Below are 21,961 nucleotides of genomic sequence, written 5' to 3'. Positions count from 1 at the left end.
TCAGTTGTGGGGGAGTCCCCAGGCTTTGGTCGCAAGAAGGGGGTTTGGCTGCTAGCCTAGAGCTTTCATTTCACACTGGCCCTGACAGTCTGGTTGTTTCAGGGAAATGTATGACGGCAATTCAGTACTTATCTATTCTACTTTTTAATTGGGTCATAAAGGATAGAGACAGGAGGGCGAGGGAGTGGAGGATGGGGAGAGACAGTGGAGAGAATATAACAATCTTACAACTCACAGGTTACCCTGTCATGTCCTGTAGGTATGTATTTGTCTACCTGTTGACCTTTCACATTGCCTATGCACAGACAGAACATGAGAGTAAACTGATGCTTTTTTTTTTTTTGCGATAAATTTAGAGATTTTTCCTGCATTAACCTACTTTTCATGGGTTACAGCAATGTTAGCAATTTACTAAGCAGCGAAAAGCATTGCATTTGTCTGCAAACTAATGCCAGGATGGTGTTACCTTACCTGTATTTATGGGGTCCACTGAAGCCGGATTGTCTTCACAATATCCCCTGCGGGTCACATCCTCTACGCATGTGCAAACTTTAGCCACACGTGACCATTACACCTTTAACATTTGCTGGCCACGCAGTGTAAAAACTTTTGCATAGGAGGAGTGCTTTGAGGAGCCCCGGCATAAATTGCAGCAGTACTGCAGCGATACATAATGAGTGGTACTGCTACATAAGAGACCCATTTGAGATATAAATTTAATCCCTCCAAGTACAGAGGTTTTTTTGCACTTCCATGACCAGACCAATATTTTCTTATGGCGATCTATTAGTTTAATTAGATATAACTTTATTATTTAGTTTCTGCAAATCAGTTTGAATATTTTTTTGGGAGGGGAAGGGGGGGATATAGCTAGCATATAGTAATTCATTTATTTTTATTTTAGGAGTATTATGTAATGTCATTTACAAAGTGCACTCCATGCATAGCACAAAGCATTTTGTTTTGCAATCTTGTGCACGCTATGATGCTCGCCTATTATCCAGGCTTGGGAGAAGCCTCCGCAATGTGCCCCTAATGTGTGAAAAGGCATAAAAATCTCTGTATCTTTATTACATATGGCATATTCTGTGTGTTTGAGGCTTTGCTTTACATAGGGAGTGATACATTTTTGTGTGTTTGCATAACACTCATGTAGAACATTAGCGTGTCAAACACAATGCATAACACACTTTTATTACCCTAGCAAATCAAGGAATTTTGTTTACAGACTTTTCTTCACCCTTTGGGCCTGATTCATCAAAGCACGTATCTGCCAATTTTGAGCATATTGTATGCAAAATCACTCTGCGTATGCCCATAATCGGGACATACGCCAGTAAACGCAGCCCTGTCCGCTTTGTCTTCTAACATAAAGGACACTTATTTCAGACTAAGATTTTGGGGATTGAATTGGGCAGGAAGGGGTGTTTTGCAGTAGTCAGTGTACGGTAAGGTCGTGCCAAACTCAAGCACACACAGCTACGTCCGAATCAAGCTTTAAGCATCTCAAAGTTACTTGTCTTTCTGCCGTATCTCTTGCTCCAGCGACAGGGCTAGTCTAAGTCCTGATCACTATTGATGACAGTCTCATATGCATGCTATAACATGTGTTTGCAATCAGGAGCAACTGTAAAAATTTATTTTATGTTAAGTAGGCATTAGCAACTGTTATGTACGTCTAGTCGCTATCTAATAACGATTGTCCACCTCCAGTTATATGGTCCAAAGCACAATGCGAATTAATAGCAAAAAGCAGCAGAGTAACAATTCAAATTAAATATGTACAGTCGTTACGTTGGCAGGCGCCCTGGATCCAGCATACAGTCATTCAATCCTAAAGTCTGTGGTCAAAGAGACTGTCTGCTCGTCCCAGAACCCCTGCTTATATACAATCAGTGATACAGTTATACAGTGAAAACAATACAGATGATTTGGCATGTTTCCATAGGTTCAGGCTTCATGAAGGTCCAGTGTAATACAGGTCATTGCCCAGTTCAAACGATGCCATCAAAGGGTAGGGGCAGCTCTCCAGAAGATGCATACTAATCTTCCCGACGAAAACAACTTCAAACTGGTCTATTTATATTACACACACACAATACTATTCATGATAATTTATTCCCCATACTCCATATCTTGCACTCAGTATGTGTATCTTGATGAATCAGGCCCTTTATCATTATTTTTTTATTCTAGTATTTTTCTGCATTACTTTTCCTGGAAAGATCCTTTAGAGCAGAGGTGTCCAAACTCAGTCCTCAAGGCTACCAACAGTTCATGTTTTCAGGATTTCTTTAATCATACACAGGTGAGTTAATCTATTTGGCTGGGTTACTAATTATTCCACCTATTTCTACAGTCAGAAATCCAGAAAAGACAACCTGTTGGTAGCCCTTGAGGACTGAGTTTTGACACCTCTGCTTTAGATTGAGGTGAGTGTCTTATAGATTTCCCCTGCACACTAATGGGTTTAATGTTATCTAGATAATCTAAGCAGTGCTGAGCCAACACAGAGGTAAGGTAGAAATTTGCCTTGGGTGCAGCCTTCTCCCTTTCTCCAGGGTTGTTATAGGTAATCTCTGGGTTCTGCCTTCCACCAAATATCAAGGAATTAAAGATGTCACTGACCCCCGTGTTCTGGTTTTGGTTTTGGTTTTGGCAAAACCGCCCTCTTGTGTTTTGGTTTTGGTGTTGGATCTGTATTTTTTAGAATAATTGCTAAGATATGCTAAAATCACATAATTTTGCTCTTTTTTTGTTCCTACATTATTATTATTAACCTCAATAACACTAATTTAAAGTCATTTGCAGTCAATTTTGACCACCTCACGGGTCACAATATTATTTTCATGCACACCTTCAAACAAAGACTGCAGCAGTTCTTGCCAGTGATAAGAAGAAGGCCATTGTCATGCCTGGGCATAAGACCAAAAAATCCACCTCTTATGTGTGGAATTATTTTTACCCAAATTCTGACAACAGTTGTCTAGCCATTTGTAGCATTGTAAAGCCACAGTCATAGAGGTAGGGACCATAACCATCTAGGATCCTCATCCATGTTACGCCATTTGAAACGAGTTCATGGAAAGCTCTTGGAAAAATCAGAAACATATGCTAAAATAATAACAACAAGCAGTCCAGCATCAGCTACCTCCCTTCTCTCATCTAGATCCCAGCATCTGCAATCTAGACCCCCAACATCTTCATCATCAATATCCTCACAAGTAATCAGAGCTAGTCCTGCATCCAAGTTGCTAATGCAAGATGTCTCCTCCCCTATCCAGGACTCCTCAGAAGAATCCTTGAGCGTTAGGCCCACTGCTGCTGTTCCTGCAGTTGGGGGTGGATCTTCAACCCAGAAGTAGACCCAGAAGAAGACTACTAGTAGTTTACAACAATTGACTGTTAAACAATCTTTTGCAGGAGGAAGCAAGTATGAAAGCTGTCACTCAGTTGCAAAGCGGATCACAGAGGCCATGGCGACTATGCTAGTATTAGATCTGCGTCAAATATCCACTATTAATGCAGCTGGTTTTAGACAATTACTTGAGGTCTTGTGTCCCCGTTACCAAATTCAATCACGACACCATTTTACTAGAAAAGCTATTCCTCACCTCTACCAGAAGGTTCGTAAAAATGTAATTATTGGGCTACAAAATGCCATTCTACCCACTGTGCACTTAACCACAGATATGTGGACAAGCAGAACTGGGCAAATTAAAGATTATATGAATGTGACAGCCCACTGGGTTGGTGATTCGCCTTCACCAGCAGGAACAGCAGCAGAATGTGACTGCAGATTTAGACCAAGACTGCCAGTCCTATTATTTCTATTTCAGCAATGGCAATTAGCAATGGAGCTCTGCGCTTTGTGTGTAACCTATATAACACTGTACAATTTGACTGCAAATTCAGAAGACCAAACCTGCCAGCCCTAGTATTTGTATTTCAGCAATGACAATTAGCAATGGAGCAATGGACTTTTCCTCTTTGTGTGTAACCTATATAACACCATACAATTTGACTGCAAATTCAGAAGACCAAGCCTACCAGCCCTAGTATTTGCATTTCAGCAATGACAATTAGCAATGGAGCAATGGAGCTCTCTTCTTTGTGTGTAACCTATATAACACCATACAATTTGACTGCAGATTTACACCAAGCCTGCTAGCCCTAGTATTTATATTTCAGCAATGACAATTAGCAATGGAGCAATTGAGCTCTCCTCTTTGTGTGTTACCTATATAATACTGTACATTATGGGACTGTAGATTTAGAAGACCAAGCTTGCCAGACCTATTATTAATTCTATTTCAGCAATGACAATTAGCAATGAAGCAATGGAGCTCTCCTGAATGTCACTGTAGACTTTGAAGAACACTGCTACCCCTCCTCTTTCTCCTTCCTCTTTCTATTCTACCTATGATGCTGCCCAACTGCTCTACAGACTGTGCTACCCCTTCTGTGTGCCTCTGTGAAACTCGCGAGATCCGACGATGTAACAATGACGTTTTGCCTCGTTTTCAATTCTGAAAGCGCATGAAAGTACTGAGCTGAGCCCGGATCTGCTAAATTCGGGTGTGTTCGGTTCTTGGGGAACCGAGCCTAAGCATCTCTACAAGAAATATGTTTTTTTGCATTAAACATCAGAAAAAGAGGTCTTTATTGCATTAGCAATCAGAAATGGTATATAGTGTGTATTAACTAGGGAGGTGTTTTGTATTGCATACTAGCCACTAGGAATGTATTTATTTAAGGGCAGGAACAGGATTTCCTGAGGGGGGTCCAAATGCATGATCTTGGAGAAAAGCAAAAGATCTTTCTGCAATATTCATTTTTTTTGTAGTCAAATAGCTTTTTTGCAAATGACAAGTACCGTTGAGTCACAAAGTGTTGCTTATTCACATAGTGTGAAATGCTGTCTAATAACCAGATTGAGACTAACTATATATTTTAAAATTTTTGGGGAACACTTTCTGTGAACTTGTGGTGACTAAATAAGTTGATCGTCTATCCAAGTTTTTATGATACATTGGTTACTTTAATTGTATTGGCTATAAAGACATAATGCAAACAGGGTGATTGTAGCACCTTAGAAGCAGTCCATTGCATGGCCATGTTTAGGACTAGAGTTGGATGCACTTGTTTTATTAATGAGAAAAACAAAATGTTTTAATAAACACATGAACAAGAAATGCGATCGTATATGTCTGAATGCAGATTTGGTCGCAACTTGCACTTGTGTTGGGGGAGGGAAGGGTCAGTCTAGTGTTGACCGAGTACAGTAAGTGTGTGATTATGTAACTGTGACTGAGGTAGACCTGCATGCAGATGAATATACACCTGCCTATTGCAGGTGCTGGAGTTCTGGCACAATGACGATGACTGGCAGCACCAACTAGCCGCTTCTAATTGGAAGTTTTGCGGCTTCACTTCGCCAGCTGATAGTACTTAATTAATTAGTGTGATTGCTATATCATAAGAAGTCACCGCTGTTTATTCACTTTACTTAATTGATGTTTCCATTTGGACTGCGGAAGGAAAGGTTTTTAAAATGGAAAATAAAAGGTATTGTTATTTAATGGAATTTGAATTTGTATTTTACATTGTAAATCCAACATTCACATTTATTAATAACCCTCTCCAGATACTATTCTCTGTTGTGTATACGACACTTCATTATGTTTTTATATTGTGTATAAATAGGGCAATGCAAATTGCTCATTTTTTACAAACAGACAGAGGGCTTGAGTCATTAAGGAGAGCAAAGCATAAAAAAAGGAGTAACTTTGCACCTGGGCAAAACCATGTTGCATTTGAGGGGGAGGTAAATTTAAAATGCAGGGACAGAATTATTATTGAGGTAGGGCATGTCCTAGATCGTCTTTAAATTTCAGTGTAAAAATAGCTATCAAGTATTTGACTGCTACATGAACAAACAGCCAGTATTTAATTTATGTGCAGAATAATAAACTAATTTACACCCTTTGCATTGTAACATGGTTTGTCCAGGAGAACATTTACTCCTTTTTTTGCCTTACTTTCCTTAAGGAGTCAGGCCCAGAGACAGCAGACATGAATGCAGGGTTTGCTCACAGACAGGACTAGGAGACAGGCTCACAGGACTGAAACCTCACAAAATTTATCCAGGCAAAATCAGGACAAAATAAGCCCCAACCCCAATGCATGCAAACCACGCCCAATTCTCTCAAAGCTCTCAAAGCCTAACACAATTCACCAAATCACACCCTCTTTCTGATCAACCGTACCCACTTGCTGGCAAAGCCCCACCCACTTACCTGTAAGTCTCATCCCATTTTCTCTAGCAGGCTGACAGTTTATCTAAACATTAGCACACTCCCTTAAGCTTGGATTCAGATTCAATCTTAACTCATGCTGAAGTGGATCTATCAAACAGGTAATTACAGTCTCTGATTCACTTGGATACTTGCCTTGCTCTGCCTTTGAACTGGAACATCTCTTGTTGCTATCTCTCTTTCTCAGCAAGCTATCTCAATTTCTTATCTAAATACATGACTCAATTCACTAACAGAACCTGGAACATGGCTCCCCGACAAGACTTTTCACTGACTCAGAGGGTATGTCTTGCACCATTCCTCCCACATCAGTAATAAGCACAGCAGTAACAAGGCTCAGAAATATGCACAGCAGAAGTAGTGTCCAGTAATAAGCCAGCAGTAATTTACAGCAATATATTACCCCTATTGCTTAGTAACATGTCAGCAGTAGTAATCACGAGTTATATGGGAACAGTGATTCCCATTAATATGCTAGCTGTGCCCATTAATGTGCCAGAAATATGACTAGTCAGGAGTCAGGAAAGACTAGTAATATGTCAGTAATGCAGTCCATTAATATAATAGCTATAAAGCTTAGTAATATGCCAGCTGTATGAACAAGCAAAGCAGTAGTCCCCTCTTAAAAATGCAGTAAACTCTTTTGGGAAAAGCCTCTTTTGGAGTTCCCTGAAACAGTGGAACACTGATATTTTGGGTCCTAGAATGATGGCACACTAACACTATGGTCCTCCGATAAAACAACTTTGAGCACCACTGGTCTGGATAATACACTTGTGACAGGATGGCCCGCCTATGCCACCCTGTCTGATGTTGATGGGAACCGGCTGTGCTTACTTTGCCACCGTTCCCTTTCGTTATCCTAAATGCGCCCTCTAACCACAGTAGGAGAGACTTACAAATGCTGCCACTACTGGACTCCTTAACGGCATTCAGTAACGGGTTTCTTCTTGGTAACTGACGCTGCTAGTGTACCCCGTTACGGGTGTACCTGGGCTGGTACCCCTGACCCCTTCCTATGGATCAGTTTTGCTGTGGATGGATCCCCCCTGGCCTATCACACTGGTCAGATATGCTGGATAGCGGGCAGAGCGGTGGTACCGGAAAGCTGGGCCCGAATCTCAGAAGAGCCAGGAACAGATTAGAGTTGTGTCTAATCTGTAGGTCACAGGGATAGAGAAATTTGCAAGCAGGTCTTTGAAGCAAGTGATGTTTATTTGCTCTCCCTGGTGGAAGGTACCAGTGAGCAGGTCAGATTGAACAAGAAGATCAATTTTTTTAAAATCAGGATGAAATTTGTTTACCCAAACATGGATTTACATGTTTTGAGGAAGGCTGTTTGCAATGATGCGTTTTTTGAATGATGTTTGAATCTTTGTGGTTGAACAAAAATGCGCCTTGAAATATCCTGTTCTATACGTTGCACTTGTGTGTAGATCTTGTTTTAATATATATATATATTTATATATATATATATATATATATATATATATATATATATATATATATATATATATTGTAACAAAAGGAGGCATTTAGCTGGCAATATGCAGAGAAAACAGGGAAATAAAGTAAAACATTTGTGCAGCAATGCACCTCGATTGAATGTAAAGACCTATGTGTAACAAACAATAGTTTAAGTTTGGTTAACTTACATGATAGAGAAATCCTTCCTCTCAGCAAACAGACAGGGTGGGTCTGTTTAGTGCAAACAGAGCCAGTGATGGGGCGTTTCCTTTTAAAGAGAAGGTGGGTGTGTCACCTGTCCATCAAGCTAAGGCTGGGGGAGGAGTATCAGGTATAAAAGCTTGTTTGTATCATTTGTGCAGGGAGACCAACGCTGGGTAAGCTGGCTGGTCCTGAGAGAGAGCTGGTCTATGTATAGCTAGCGTTTAGGGTCTCCAAGTATTGCTCTGAAATCTGTACGGTGTCAAAACATTTACCATCCTGACAAAAAAACTACATAAAAAGGAAGAAGTTGTTCGCGTGTGCTTCTGCAGTAGCGAGCTCTTGCCACAAGTGGTGTCAGGAGTAGGATCCTCCGGGAAGCAAGTTTCCGCTACCCAACCCGCGCAGACATCAACATGGAGGAAGTACTGAGAACCCTTGTGAATGTGGCCGCTGCGCTGCAAGAGCAGCAAGCTCAGATGCTACGAGTCGCCGAGGCACAGGTGGAAAACACAAGGCTCTTAAGAGAAGAGTTAAGCCAGGTGAGACATGACAGAAATGAACCACCTGGTCCGGTTCTGCAGAAAATGTCACCAGCTGATGACGTAGAAGCATATCTGGTGTCTTTTGAGAGACTTGCAAAAAGGGCAAAATGGCCTCCTAAAGATTGGGCTGAGAGACTGGCGCCTTATCTGACTGGTGAAGCTCAGCAAGCTTATAAGTCTGAGATATTGGCTCGCATTGGAGTTTCCGGGCCAGGCCGAGCCCAGCGCCATCACCAATGGCGCTATGATAAAGAAAAAACGGTCAGAGTGCAAGTGGCTGAGCTTTCTAAAATTTGAAAGAAATGGCTGCAGCCTGAGGAGAATTTGCCTTCTCGGATTATTGAAGTTCTGGCGATAGATCACTGCATCCGGGGGCTGAACCGCGATTTGCAAAGGTGGGTTCTGCAATCAGACCCACAAACTTATGAAGAGCTTGCCACCATGGTAGAAAGGTTTTGTGCGCTACAGCAAATGACTAAAGAACCTGCATTTGTGCCAAAGCCGCTGCCACGCCAAAAGCTTGGTTTGACAATCCTTGCTACAGGGCCCAATGGCAAAACTGCTAAGGACAGAGGGCAAGGTGCAAAGCTGTCTAATCTGAAGTGTTTTGAATGTGGTGAGCCAGGCCACTTTACGGCAGAGTGTCCTAAACTACAGGAACCCATGGACTGTTCCATGGCACATATTGGGCCTGCATTTGCAAGCTGTTTTACCATGAGTCCCACATCAGGAAGTCCTTGTTTGTTCCGGGTGACTGTGCTAATTAATCAAAACCTTGTTCTCACCTTGGTTGACTCGGGGAGTGAACTCTCATTGGTTTCCAGCTCTGCCTTACCCGAAACCATAACTTCTCGGTTGCCCAAGGTGAAGGTCCTTTGCGTACATGGCACGACAGAGGAGTATGAAAGAACAATACTACCAGTCACACTCAAAGACAAAACTGTTATGGTGGTAGCTGCCATAGCACCTAAACTCCCATATCCACTCATTTTGGGGCTAGACTTCCCACTCTTTAATGATGTCCTCGGTGAGCGGATCCGGCCAGACATGTCGGCAACTGATGCAACGGTCAGAAGCCCGGTCTTAAAGGAACCGCCTAAGAATCCACAACATCTGGACATCGATCTTTGGGAACCGCCAAACCGGAATGCCATCCTGGGAGTCACAGCAAGAGTTTCGCAAAAGCATCCACCTGCCGGGAAACATGGACAGTCCAAACTAGCATTGGTCGGTGATGTCGCAGATGAGCCCACCCCGCCTGTCAGTGAGGATACGGACTGGTCCGCAATACCAATCTTGTTTCCTCTGCAGGACTTTGCTCGAGACCAACTTAATGATGCCACTTTGGAAAATGCCTTTAAAAGTGTGACTGAGGTAAATGGGGAAGGTATACCTGCAGAAGGTATACCATATTTTATTGTTAAAAATAATTTCCTGTATAGAGTTGCTAATGTACAGGGGGAAAAAGTAGAACAATTAATGGTTCCTCAGGTCCATGTACCCCTAGTGTTAAAAGCAGCACACACACATGTCTGTGGGGGACACCTAGGGGAGGATAAAACATGGGAACGAATTCTGCTTAGGTTCTACTGGCCCGGTGTACACATGGCAGTGAAAAGGTATTGCCGGTCCTGTCCCATTTGTCAGAGAACCTGTCCCAAACCCATGTACAGGGCACCTCTCATTCCAATACCAATAGTACAAGTTCCCTTTGAACGGATAGCTATGGACCTTGTAGGGCCACTGGAAAAATCCGCACGTGGGCACCAATATATACTAGTGGTGCTTGACTATGCAACCAGGTATCCAGAGGCAATTCCCCTACGAAACATAAAGTCCAGCTCCATAGCTAGAGAACTTGTATTGATGTTAACACGCTTGGGAATACCCAAAGAAATTCTCACAGATCAGGGTACTCCATTCATGTCTAAACTGATGAAGGACATGTGCCAGTTGCTAGGGGTTATGGCGCTGCACACCTCTGTATACCATCCACAAACAGATGGCTTGGTGGAACGCTTTAACCGCACATTAAAGCACATGCTCAGCAAAGCAGTGGCTCAAGAGAAAAGGGATTGGGACACTCTTATTCCCTATTTGATGTTTGCCATCTGTGAGGTACCTCAAGCTTCAACAGGGTTTAGTCCCTTTGAGTTATTGTTTGGGAGACAGCCCAGAGGTATCTTGGATATGTTAAAAGAAGGGTGGGAGCAGCAAGGTCCCAGGGAGCCAAATCCGGTACAATTTGTGTCCCAAATGTATGAGAGGCTAGGAAAGATAGGGCCCATTGTGCAGCAACATGTAAAAGAGGCTCAGGAACAACAGAGAAAAAGTTATGATAAAAGTGCTTTTGTTCGATCTTTCAAGCCTGGGGACAAGGTCCTAGTCCTGGTTCCCACCCAGGAAAGCAAACTTTTCGCCCATTGGCAGGGTCCATATGAAGTTCTAGAGGCTGTCGGTCCTGTCAATTACAGAGTCCGCCAGTTAGGTAGGAGAAGGGAGGAGCAACTATATCATGTTAACCTCCTTAAACCTTGGCATGATGAGGACAACACTCCTCAGGTAGCGAGTACTGCCATTAAAAAGTCTAAAGTGCCCATAGAGCCATCTTTGTCCATTCAGCAGAGACAACAGACTGAAGAAATGATTCGCCGGAACAGGGATGTCTTCTCTTTCATTCCTGGGCGCACTACCTTAATCGAACACAACATTGTCACTGCGCCAGGAGTCATTGTAAAGCAGAAGCCGTATCGTATTCCAGAAGCCAGATGGGTGGACGTGAGAAAGGAGGTTGAGAAGATGCTCCAGTTAGATGTAATTGAAGAGTCCACTAGTGAGTGGAATAGTCCCATTGTGCTTGTCCCGAAACCCAATGGGACAATTAGGTTCTGCAATGACTTTAGGCGCCTAAACAGTATGTCGCAGTTTGATGCCTATCCGATGCCATGTGTGGATGAACTAGTGAAAATCTAGCTGGTAGCAATTATTTAACAACCCTTGATCTAACAAAGGGTTATTGGCAAGTTCCCCTGACTTCCACGGCCAAGCCAAAGACTGCATTTTCCACCCCTGATGGTCTCTATCAATATAAAGTCCTACCCTTTGGGTTGCATGGGGCACCTGCCACTTTCCAAAGGGCCATGAATAAATTGCTACGACCTCACACAGCTTATGCAGCCGCTTACCTGGACGATATAGTGATTTATACCCCAGACTGGGGATCACATTTAGCCAAAGTTGAGGCGGTCTTAGCTTCATTAAGGTCAGCAGGGTTAACAGCTAACCCAGAGAAATGTGCCATAGCCATGAGAGAAGCCAAATATTTGGGGTACGTTGCTGGTCGATGGAGTGTAAAACCCCAGCTAGACAAAGTGGAGGCAGTCAAAAATTGGGCAAGACCAGGAAAAAAGTCGCAGTTAAGAACCTTTTTAGGCTTAGTAGGTTACTACAGGCGGTTTGTAAGCCACTTCGCCACTAGAGCTGCTCCACTTACGGACATGTTAAAAAAAAGTTGTCCAGATAGATTAACCTGGTCTGATTCTGCAGAAACCGCCTGGTCTGATCTTCGGTTAGCTCTTTGTTCCTCCCCAGTTCTACAAGCACCGGATTTTACCCGGAGGTTCTTCCTCCAAACTGATGCTTCTGGTGTTGGCTTAGGTGCAGTCTTGTCACAGGAGAAGAATGGAGTAGAAAATCCTGTCCTGTACCTAAGTCATAAGTTACTTCCAAGGGAACAAAAATATGCCACTGTGGAGAAAGAATGTCTCGCCATAAAATGGGCTACAGAAGCTCTGCGCTATTATCTCCTAGGCAGAGAGTTCACCTTAATAACAGACCATGCACCATTGAGATGGATGCAGAGCAACCGGGAGGTAAATGCCAAGGTAACCCGCTGGTTCTTGGCACTACAACCTTTCAAGTTCTCAGTAGAACATAGACCTGAAATTCTACACAAAAATGCAGATCCGTTGTCACGAAAATATGCGCTCCTCGCGAAGTCCGCGTCCCCCTACTTGGAGACGCTAGGGAGAGGGATATGTAACAAAAGGAGGCATTTAGCTGGCAATATGCAGAGAAAACAGGGAAGTAAAGTAAAACATTTGTTGTGCAGCAATGCACCTAGATTGAATGTAAAGACCTATGTGTAACAAACAATAGTTTAAGTTTGGTTAACTTACATGATAGAGAAATCCTTCCTCTCAGCAAACAGACAGGGTGGGTCTGTTTAGTGCAAACAGAGCCAGTGATGGGGCGTTTTCTTTTAAAGAGAAGGTGGGTGTGTCACCTGTCCATCAAGCTAAGGCTGGGGGAGGAGTATCAGGTATAAAAGCTTGTTTGTATCATTTGTGCAGGGAGACCAATGCTGGGTAAGCTGGCTGGTCCTGAGAGAGAGCTGGTCTATGTATAGCTAGCGTTTAGGGTCTCCAATTATTGCTGTGAAATCTGTACGGTGTCAAAACATTTACCATCCTGACAATAAAACTACATAAAAAGGACGAAGTTGTTCACATGTGCTTCTGCAGTAGCGGGCTCTTGCCACAATATATATAGGAAAAGTACGTTGGATGGCTTCTAACCATATTGCAATGCGAGCTCAGGCAAGACAGAAATCTCCCGTGAAGTCGAAGGGCACACTTATGTGTGATATCCTAAAGGTTGCTATGATTTCCTGCATCTTGTTTTAGACACAGGAAATCTAACAGCAAATCTAGTTAAACCTTCCTGTGCCTTCAGGTGTTGGACCCTCACACATCAAAAGGTCTAATTAACATGAGATTAACATTGGTCCTTTTTTTAGACAAGTTGCAGAATACACATTTCCAAAGAAAAGTTACAAAACCCCAAACAAGTCATTTTCCTACCAAAATACACAAAATACTTCCTCAACAAATGCCTATTGCATCAGGTATATACCGCAGAAATAATGCATTTCCTCCAGCAAAGTTAAAACAAAAATCAAATTTCTTTCCCTCGTCTCAGAAATATATTTGTTTTACCAAATTACACACAATATCAAAAATAAGTACATATGCAATTATTTAAATAAGCGCCCTGCACTATTAAGTTATTTATAAGCAATCCAGTCACAACAACGATCGGCCACAACATTAAAACCACCTGCCTAATATTGTGTAGGTCACCTTGTGCCACAAAACAGCTCTGAATAATCAAGTCATGGACTCCACAAGACCTCTGAAGGTGTCCTGTGGTACCTGGCACCAAGAGGTTAGCAGCAGATCCTTTAGATCCTGTAAGTTTTGAAGTGGGGCCTCCATGGCTCAGACTTACTTTTTCAGCACGTCCCACAGATGCTCGACTGAATTGAGATCTGGGGAATTTGGAGACAGAGTCAATGCCTTTGTCATGCGGTGGATCCTCTGGCTCATTGGGGTCCAATGCGCAAGGCGAGTCTTCTTCGCCAGCCCTCTCTTCCTCGGTGACATCTCTTCTTCCGATGGTATCCTGTGTTGTATGCTTCTCAGCTAATCCTGGTAACCTGCTATCCTGTATTCATTCCTATTCTGGTCACTCCTTGTTGGCTCATAACATCTTCTCCTGGCAGTCTCACCTGGTACCCATCTGGAGAACTGCGACATGTGGGGTGTAAACAGCAAACCCCAAACTTCCTTTGCGGGGTTTCCTGATGAAAATCTTAACTTCGCTAGACTGGATGTCCATGACCCTGTCGCGGGTTCCTTGGACTACTTTTGGTAGGTACTTACCACTGTACACTGGGAACACCCCACAAAACCTGCCATTTTGGAGATGCTCTGACCCAGTCGTCTAGCCACCACAATTTGGCCATTGTCAAAGTCGATCAGATCCTTTCTCTTGCCCAATTCTACTGCTTCCAACACATTAACTTCAAGAACTGACTTTTCACTTGCTGCCTGATATATCCCACCCCTTGACAGGTGCCATTGTAACAAGATAATCAATGTTATTCACTTCACTTGTCAGTGGTTTTAATGTTGTGGCTGATCGGTATATATACTTACTAGATTAGGTATGTTAGGTTTAAGCTATGTCACGGTAATATGGAGATTCTATGTGTGATGGTGCAATGGGCGATCAGTGTTTTAGCAAGGATATACTTCTGAGTGTAAATTGAATGACATCTTATCTGGGTCTGCAGGTCTCCAATGTAGAATCCTTTTCACTGGGTGGCTGCCCAGAATATGCGATATATAAAAATAAAAATAACAAAGATAGCGCATTTATAGTGTAGTAAATAATTAACAATTCAATGTTAATAAAATGTGCACATACATCATCATAATAGTATAGTAAGCTTCTCTGGTACGCTATGCAGAGTCCAAGTTCTAAATATCCTTCCAGAGGTGGACTTCTATAGTTCAAACAAGTGTGTGCAGCAAACAATTCAAGAAATAAGTTAGTCCAGATAGTCCCATGTGACAGGGGGTTCCCTGCAGGATCTGGGCCTCCTAGGTTTTCAAAACTAAGACACATCGTTGACATGAATTTCTCCACCAATAAAAAAACATGCCAGGCTTCTCATTCTGTTCCAAATGCAGAGGAAGTTCTAGAATTCTATTCATCAATGTGAAGATTATTCCCATTTGTACAACCCTTCATTTTATGTGATGAAACGCGTCAGGTACTTAAGGATTCATGCCACTATCACCTTGAGGATTCATCTTAATAGCATCTATTAATATGCCCCTGGAGATTATCATGGGCAATGCTAAAGCCTGTGTGTAACTGTGCAGCACATCCAGCATGTATCGAAGGATGGAACAAAAGCCAGCAAGCTGACAAGCAAGAGAGTGGTGATATCGTGGAAGTTCTATATGAACCAGGAGGTGCCCGTTTCTCAATACACAGTATTTAGGTACATTTGCGATTTATTTGCTAAACCTGGATCTACCACACACCGATAGTTTGTGGCTTTGATGATTACAGAATAAATGTTTAATACACACTGACAATCTGCTGCTACGACAGTTAAATACCTGTGACTTAATATACAGCGTAATTGTGTTTCTGGCTTAATTGACACTATATACCCAGGAGGGCTATTTAGTATGAGGATCACTTTGTTTATTCAAAAGTATATTATACTGTGATGTACTATAGGATCGGTTAGATCGCATTGTGGATATTTGTGAAATAATCTTTTAATGCTTGAGGAGGACAATATATACAAATGTCATACTGTGTGATATGAAAGATGGTACCCCCCGGTGATAAATTGTGGATTAAGAAGTAAACCATTCATTGTGATATTTATTCATATACATTTTTTATATTTTTGGAGTATCATAGATTTCACAGATTTTTATATAGATTGATATAATAGTATTTAGATTAGTGCACTGATCAGAATATTTACTTATTAATTAGAAATTGTGATATTTGTAATTTTTTGATGAGAAATAAACGTTTTTACGCATAGCGGTGTGTTCAATTCTCAGCGCTGTGGTTTTTTTAGTTTGTTTTTGCTCCCTTTTTGTGTATCTTGCCATTGTCCTTCCTTCCTACCTTGGGACCGCTGCCTTTACCTGAAGCTAAAAGATGATCTAGTAGGTTAATTGGCAGCTATCAAAGTGACCCTAGTCTGTCTGTCTGTGTGTGTGTGTGTGTGTGTGTGTGTGTGTGTGTGTGTGTTAGGGAATTAAGACTGTACTCTCCAATGGGGCAGGGACTGATGTGAGTTCTCTGTACAGTGCTGCAGAATTAGTGCCACTATATAAATAAATAGATGATGATGATGCATGCCATGTCCATTCTGTCAAGTCGGATTCAGTAGAACAACATTTCTGTTACTTTTGATTAAATCAGTGTAGATGGCTTGGGTCCTCATTGTCTCCGTGACTACATTCAGATAAACGCTGCAGACCAGCTCCAAGCTTCAGGTACATGGAGGGAGCAGGACATCAATTGAGGGACCTTTCAAAAATTGTTCAGCCCCTTTTCATAGTCTGCATTTTAGGAAATTGAGAATAAGCATTTCAAATGTAAGGTTCCAAGCGTAAAAAACTGCTTTAGCTAAAAAGCCACAGAAAAATAGACACCTTACATGACAGTTTACTAATTTTAAAAAAATAAATGTAAGTATTCATTTGCTGATTTTAGAGAAAGGCTATATAATAGAAATAGTGGGAAAGGCTTCATGTCATTGAAGTTTAGTGAATAGCAGTGTGGTGTGAGACTGGAGAAGACTGGAGCAGTACCATTTATTATATATCACTGCAAATCACAGTGATACATAATGCAATACCGCTACAATGTACTATGTCTGACTGGGAGCCTCTACGAAGTTCCCCTCCTCCACAAAGACTTTTTATACTTCACCAAATTCACCGGGGAGGGATTCAGCGAAGCCAGAGAGACTTCAGCTGGATTCCATCAAAAATGACAGATAATGCTATCCCGGGATGGTATTGCTTTTCACAGCTTAATACATTGGATAACTTTGCAGTACACATATTGATATATGGGGTCTGTGTTAAGCAACAATAAATGGGTTATGCCAGGAGAAACCTTCATAAATTATACTATTTCTCTGTTTTAATGACACCTTAGTAAATAGACCCTCAATGTCAGGTATCTTTATTAAATTCCAGTCTTGGTGCTCTGGTGTTTAATACATCCATTTATTCTTAGCAACATCTACTTAGTTTGCAAGCTGTTGGGGAGTAAGTGGAACTAGTTCTTGCTCTTTTAAAGTATTTTGTAAACTATTTTTAACCACTAATTGTGTATCATATAAACAAAGAGCAGGCAACGAGGCAAGCTTGATTAGGGAAGACAAGTAGGGAATGGCAATAGCCAATGTGGGAGGTAATAGGCCGGATTCATTAAGGAAAGGAAAGCAAAAAAATGAGTAAGTTTTCTCCTGGACAAAACCATGTTACAATGCAAGGGTGCAAATTAGTTTATTATTTTGTACATAAGTTAGCTACTGTCTGTTTTTCCATGTAGCACACAAATACTTGATAGTTTTATTTGTACACTGAAATTTAAAGTTGATCTAGGACATGCTCTACCCCCACTATAAATATGCCATCACATTTTAAATTTACATCCTCTTAATGAATCAGGCCAAATGAGCACAAGAATTAAAGTTTTTGTAATGTATTTTCTAAGGTACATGCTTATTTTGGAAATGTTTCTTAGATGTAACAAGATTTGCATACAAATTGGATGTCGAGACAGATGAAAGCTCTAAGTCAAGGATGACACTTAGGCTAGGTATACACTAATTTTCTCTCGATTTAAAAATATCTATCTACCAACGACTTATTAAAAAAAAAGTCCCGATCAGCATGCCAATTCATGTGTACACCCTATACACCCTAACGTTTTACAAGATTAACCTTCAGATCTGTGCTCTTCATCTGTCATAACCATCAGCTGAAAAGATTATGGGGTATATTTACTAAACTGCGGGTTTGAGAGAGTGGAGATGTTGCCTATAGCAACCAATCAGATTCTAGCTGTCATTTTGTAGATTGTACTAAATAAATGACAGCTAAAATCTGATTGGTTGCTACAGGCAACATCTCCACTTTTTCAAACCCACAGTTTAGTAAATTAAGCCCCATGACTCAGTAAACTCTATGGAGATCCTGATCGTGAATGCATACACACTGCAGAATTGGAACAACATCGTGCCATTGCTGAACGAGATTTTCAAGTCCGTTTGAAAATCTTTATCAACAATTACATGTGCTTTGGAACGATAATCGTTCATCATGCCAGGGTACACACTACTGTGATATCGGACCGAACAGTCTTTTATCATCAGATTGACATGATAGTTGGCTGAAAACACTTTAGTGTGTACCTATCCTTAGGCCACAATCTTGAGGGGAAGGGTTTGTTGTTGTTTTGTCAAGAAATAAATATGTCAAGTAGGTAGCTTTTGTTGGCTGATGAGAAGATTATTAGCTCAGTTTTAAAAGATTGATTTTTAGGTTGCAAGGCGACGATAAAGATGTAATAGCATTCAGTAATACATTTCATGCTGATTGCCAGACTGATGTCACAGTCAGTACTATTGACCCAAAGGATTCACAATTCCTTTGTGTCACCTTGCCACCAGACACTCTCCAACAGCAAATGTTATCTGCGCAATAGTTGTAGCAGGATCTCGCTGCCACCACTAGGCTCCTTCACAACACGTAGAACCACTTGCTTTGGGGTGGTTGGTACCGCTGCTACAGCTATGGATCAGGACTGCTGGGTAGTGGGCAGAGTGATGACACAGGGATGCTGGGTTCAACACAGGACATCCAGAGAACGGATTAGCATGTAAGCTCTTAACTGCTGATCACTGGATACAGCAGACAATAGGCGCCAGCCAGAATCTTCAAGCATTAATGTTTATTGCTCAAGTTTACACACTAGTTAGTTGTACTAGTGATCTCCAGAAGTTCAGATGGTATAATACAGATGAAATACACAATACAGCAAATTATAAACTGTTTATGTCACAGATGTTGGCAAAGGCTAAACCAACCCCCTTTCCTAGATAGCACCACAAAGTCTAAAATATTACATCCAATGCTTAGCATCAGTATGTAATATGTTCTCTAAACTTGGATTTAACGCAATTTAAATTAACAAAATTCACATCAACCTGTGATTTTCTAAATTGCTTGTTGTTGCATTATTCAGATAGATTTCCTATCTCTCTAAGACAAAGGATGAAAGGCTAATGACCCACCCCTGCGCATTCAAGCTACAAAGATGTGTTGGTCACTCAGATGAAAAGGTCTAATTGGGACTTACATTATAAAAGTTACAACATTGCATAGTGATTCAGAAATCAATACATTTCCAATACAAAATTCAGTACATGTGCACTGCATCACTTATTTAAATAAATGTATACTATAAGATATTTTTAATTAATCCAGCCACACAAGGAAAGCATTAATCTAGTAGTTTCATTAGAACAAGCTTAAATCATTTCATTGTTGGACAAGTACTGTAGTGATACTACATCATTGTTTTAAAAAGGATATCATAATATAAGACTTTGTGTTCATGTGTAAATTTGTTATGATTTATTATACAATATATACTATGTGTAAGCTAGGTTTACTGTTTTTAATCTTGGCTCTGTTCATCTAGAGTGAATATTAAGGAGTTATCACTGTTCCAATAGGTGACCAGGCACAAAAAAAGTACATAGAGTTAGAGGAAACATCTTGCAACTCGTGCTGCATTATACTGTTGATTTGCCACTGCTCTGGTAACAGTAGTACAGTCTACTGTTAGATTATCCAAATGTGGATGCATGTAATGTAAGTCTTGTCCATACTCTGTATTGCGGTAATGCTCACTGGATTTTCAACGAGTGTTCCATTGTAACATTTGTGTTATGAAACTGAAGACTCTCCCTTTCATCTGCATTTTTATACATTTCATTAGTGGGTCTCCTAAAGAAAAGGAGAGATGAGCAATGCCTTCAAAATTGTTCAGCAAAATATTTGCCTCATTCCTCATTTGTCTGTTTACAAATACCATGAAGCACAATCAATTGTCCATCTACATATAGGTTTATTAAGCAAGATGACTACAGTTGCAGAAAAGCAGAAATTTGCACCAGCCAGTGTGCAGATGAGAAAAGTTGGGTGGAGGGTCTAACTTGCAAAGTATGAGGGGTGTACCTAGTTTTGCAAGCAATGGCGAAATAAGATTTAGTTTTGCTTTGCATGCTGGTTGGAATAAAGGGGTATAGAGGGCACATTTTTAGGAGCTTTTCTATAGAGTGTGGAGGGGTTTCCTGCCATTTTCACTCCACAGAAGAACTTTAATTTCACAACAGCTATTAGCTGACGGATATTGGGTCTCATCCTACACTTGTAAAGGGACACATTTTGAAGCAGAGTATGTGCCTCCTGTTGCACTTTGGTGGTGAAGTGCATTTGTAGATGCAATTTGCTCAGTGTAAAATAAATCTTTGAACACATGTATCAACATCCATCACTTTTTCTATCTGCATTTGAGTACGTGATTTCTTGTGTTGGCATTAGCAGCGCTCTACCCTGCAACTGCTTGTTATTTAGATCAAACTGCACTTTGCTCTACCTCACGCACCCCTCAAAGGAGTTCAAGGTCCAAAAAATTCCAAGTGGATCTCTTGTGCACAGTCCTCTTTTGGTTATCCCACAAATTTTCAATGAATTGAGTTCCGAACTCTGACTGGGCCATTCCAGGACGTTGATCATCCTTCTCTGAAGCCATGCATTGGTTGATTTGGATGTGTGCTTTGGATTGTTAAATGGAAGAGTGAAGTCTTTCTTCATCTTCAGCTCCCTGACAAAGGCGGGCAGGGGTTTGCTATTTTTGAGTTATTTGTTATGCCCTCTGTAGTAACTAGAGCTCTTGCCTTAGTTGAAGGGAAGCTGCCCTAAAGCATACTGCCACCACCATGCTCCGCAGTAGGTATGTTGTTCTTTGGGTAGTGAGCTGAGTTGTCTTTGCGCCAAACATATATTTTAGAATTAAGTACAAAAAGTTCAACCTTGGTCTCATCAGACCAAGAGACATTTTTCTACATGGTTTGGGATGATTGGATGTATTTTTTGTTCAAAATTTAGATGGACTATCCCATGGCTCAGACAGGTGCAGAATATAGGAGATTGTTGACACATGCAGGGAGTGACCGGTTCTGGACAGAAATGTCTGCATCTCCTTTAATTTTGCTGTAGACCCATGGTAGACTTCATGAGTTTTCTCCTTCTCCTGTTATTACATTTGGAGGGACATCCTGATATTGTCAGTCTATATTGTGCCACATTTGCTCCACTTAATGATAAAGGTCTTCACAGTGTTCCATTATACATGTAATGCCTTTGAAATTTTCCAGATGGGTACCTTTCAACAATAAGATCCTGTAGATGTTCTGAAAGATGCTTGCAGACCATGGCTATTCCAGTAGGATGCAGCTAAGAAAACTGCAAGGAAATCCTTCAGGAGTATCTGATCGTCATTTGGGGTAAATCACAACTCTATTCATTGCTGGCAGCTGTATGCTAATTACCCTTGAACATGATTTTAAATGCAATTGGTTAATTCTGCACATAGCTGCAGCCCTGGTATGTCATTATGAAAGAGTGTGCACACCTATGCAACCAGGGAATTGCTGGGCTAGGGGGGGGGGGGTTTGCTTCCTTTTCCTAAAAATAGTTTATTTGTTGTTTACTTCAGTTTTGTTTACTGCAATGTCCCACTAAAGGTGCTAAAACGATTTGACATGATTCATCTTGGTTTCAGGCTTTACACCACAAACACCTGCAGTTTCAATAAGGGTGTGTAGATTTTTTATATACACTATATACCGCAAATTACATTTTAGGATGCCGTGCTTCAATTTTGCATGAAAGCGAATGGTTTTCTGCAAAGGCCATTCCATTAACATGTGAAAATGGCAGTGCCAGGATTGTGGATAGAAAC

The 21,961-nt window shown here is 41.2% G+C and overlaps 1 protein-coding gene across 1 annotated transcript in view; it reads left to right on the top strand.

The window, feature by feature from the left end:
• Positions 1 to 235: 235 nt before the first annotated feature.
• IL2RB (interleukin 2 receptor subunit beta) overlaps positions 236 to 21,961 on the top strand; it is a 106,624-nt gene continuing 84,898 nt past the window's right edge. Inside the window, exon 1 of the mRNA XM_075183064.1 lies at positions 236 to 259. The gene's annotated coding sequence lies outside the window, so the exon portion shown is untranslated. The remainder of the gene's footprint in view (positions 260 to 21,961) is intronic.

The sequence above is a fragment of the Mixophyes fleayi genome, chromosome 8, assembly GCF_038048845.1.
Source record: "Mixophyes fleayi isolate aMixFle1 chromosome 8, aMixFle1.hap1, whole genome shotgun sequence".
NCBI lineage: Eukaryota > Metazoa > Chordata > Amphibia > Anura > Limnodynastidae > Mixophyes > Mixophyes fleayi.
This window is presented reverse-complemented; position numbering and strand designations above follow the sequence as displayed.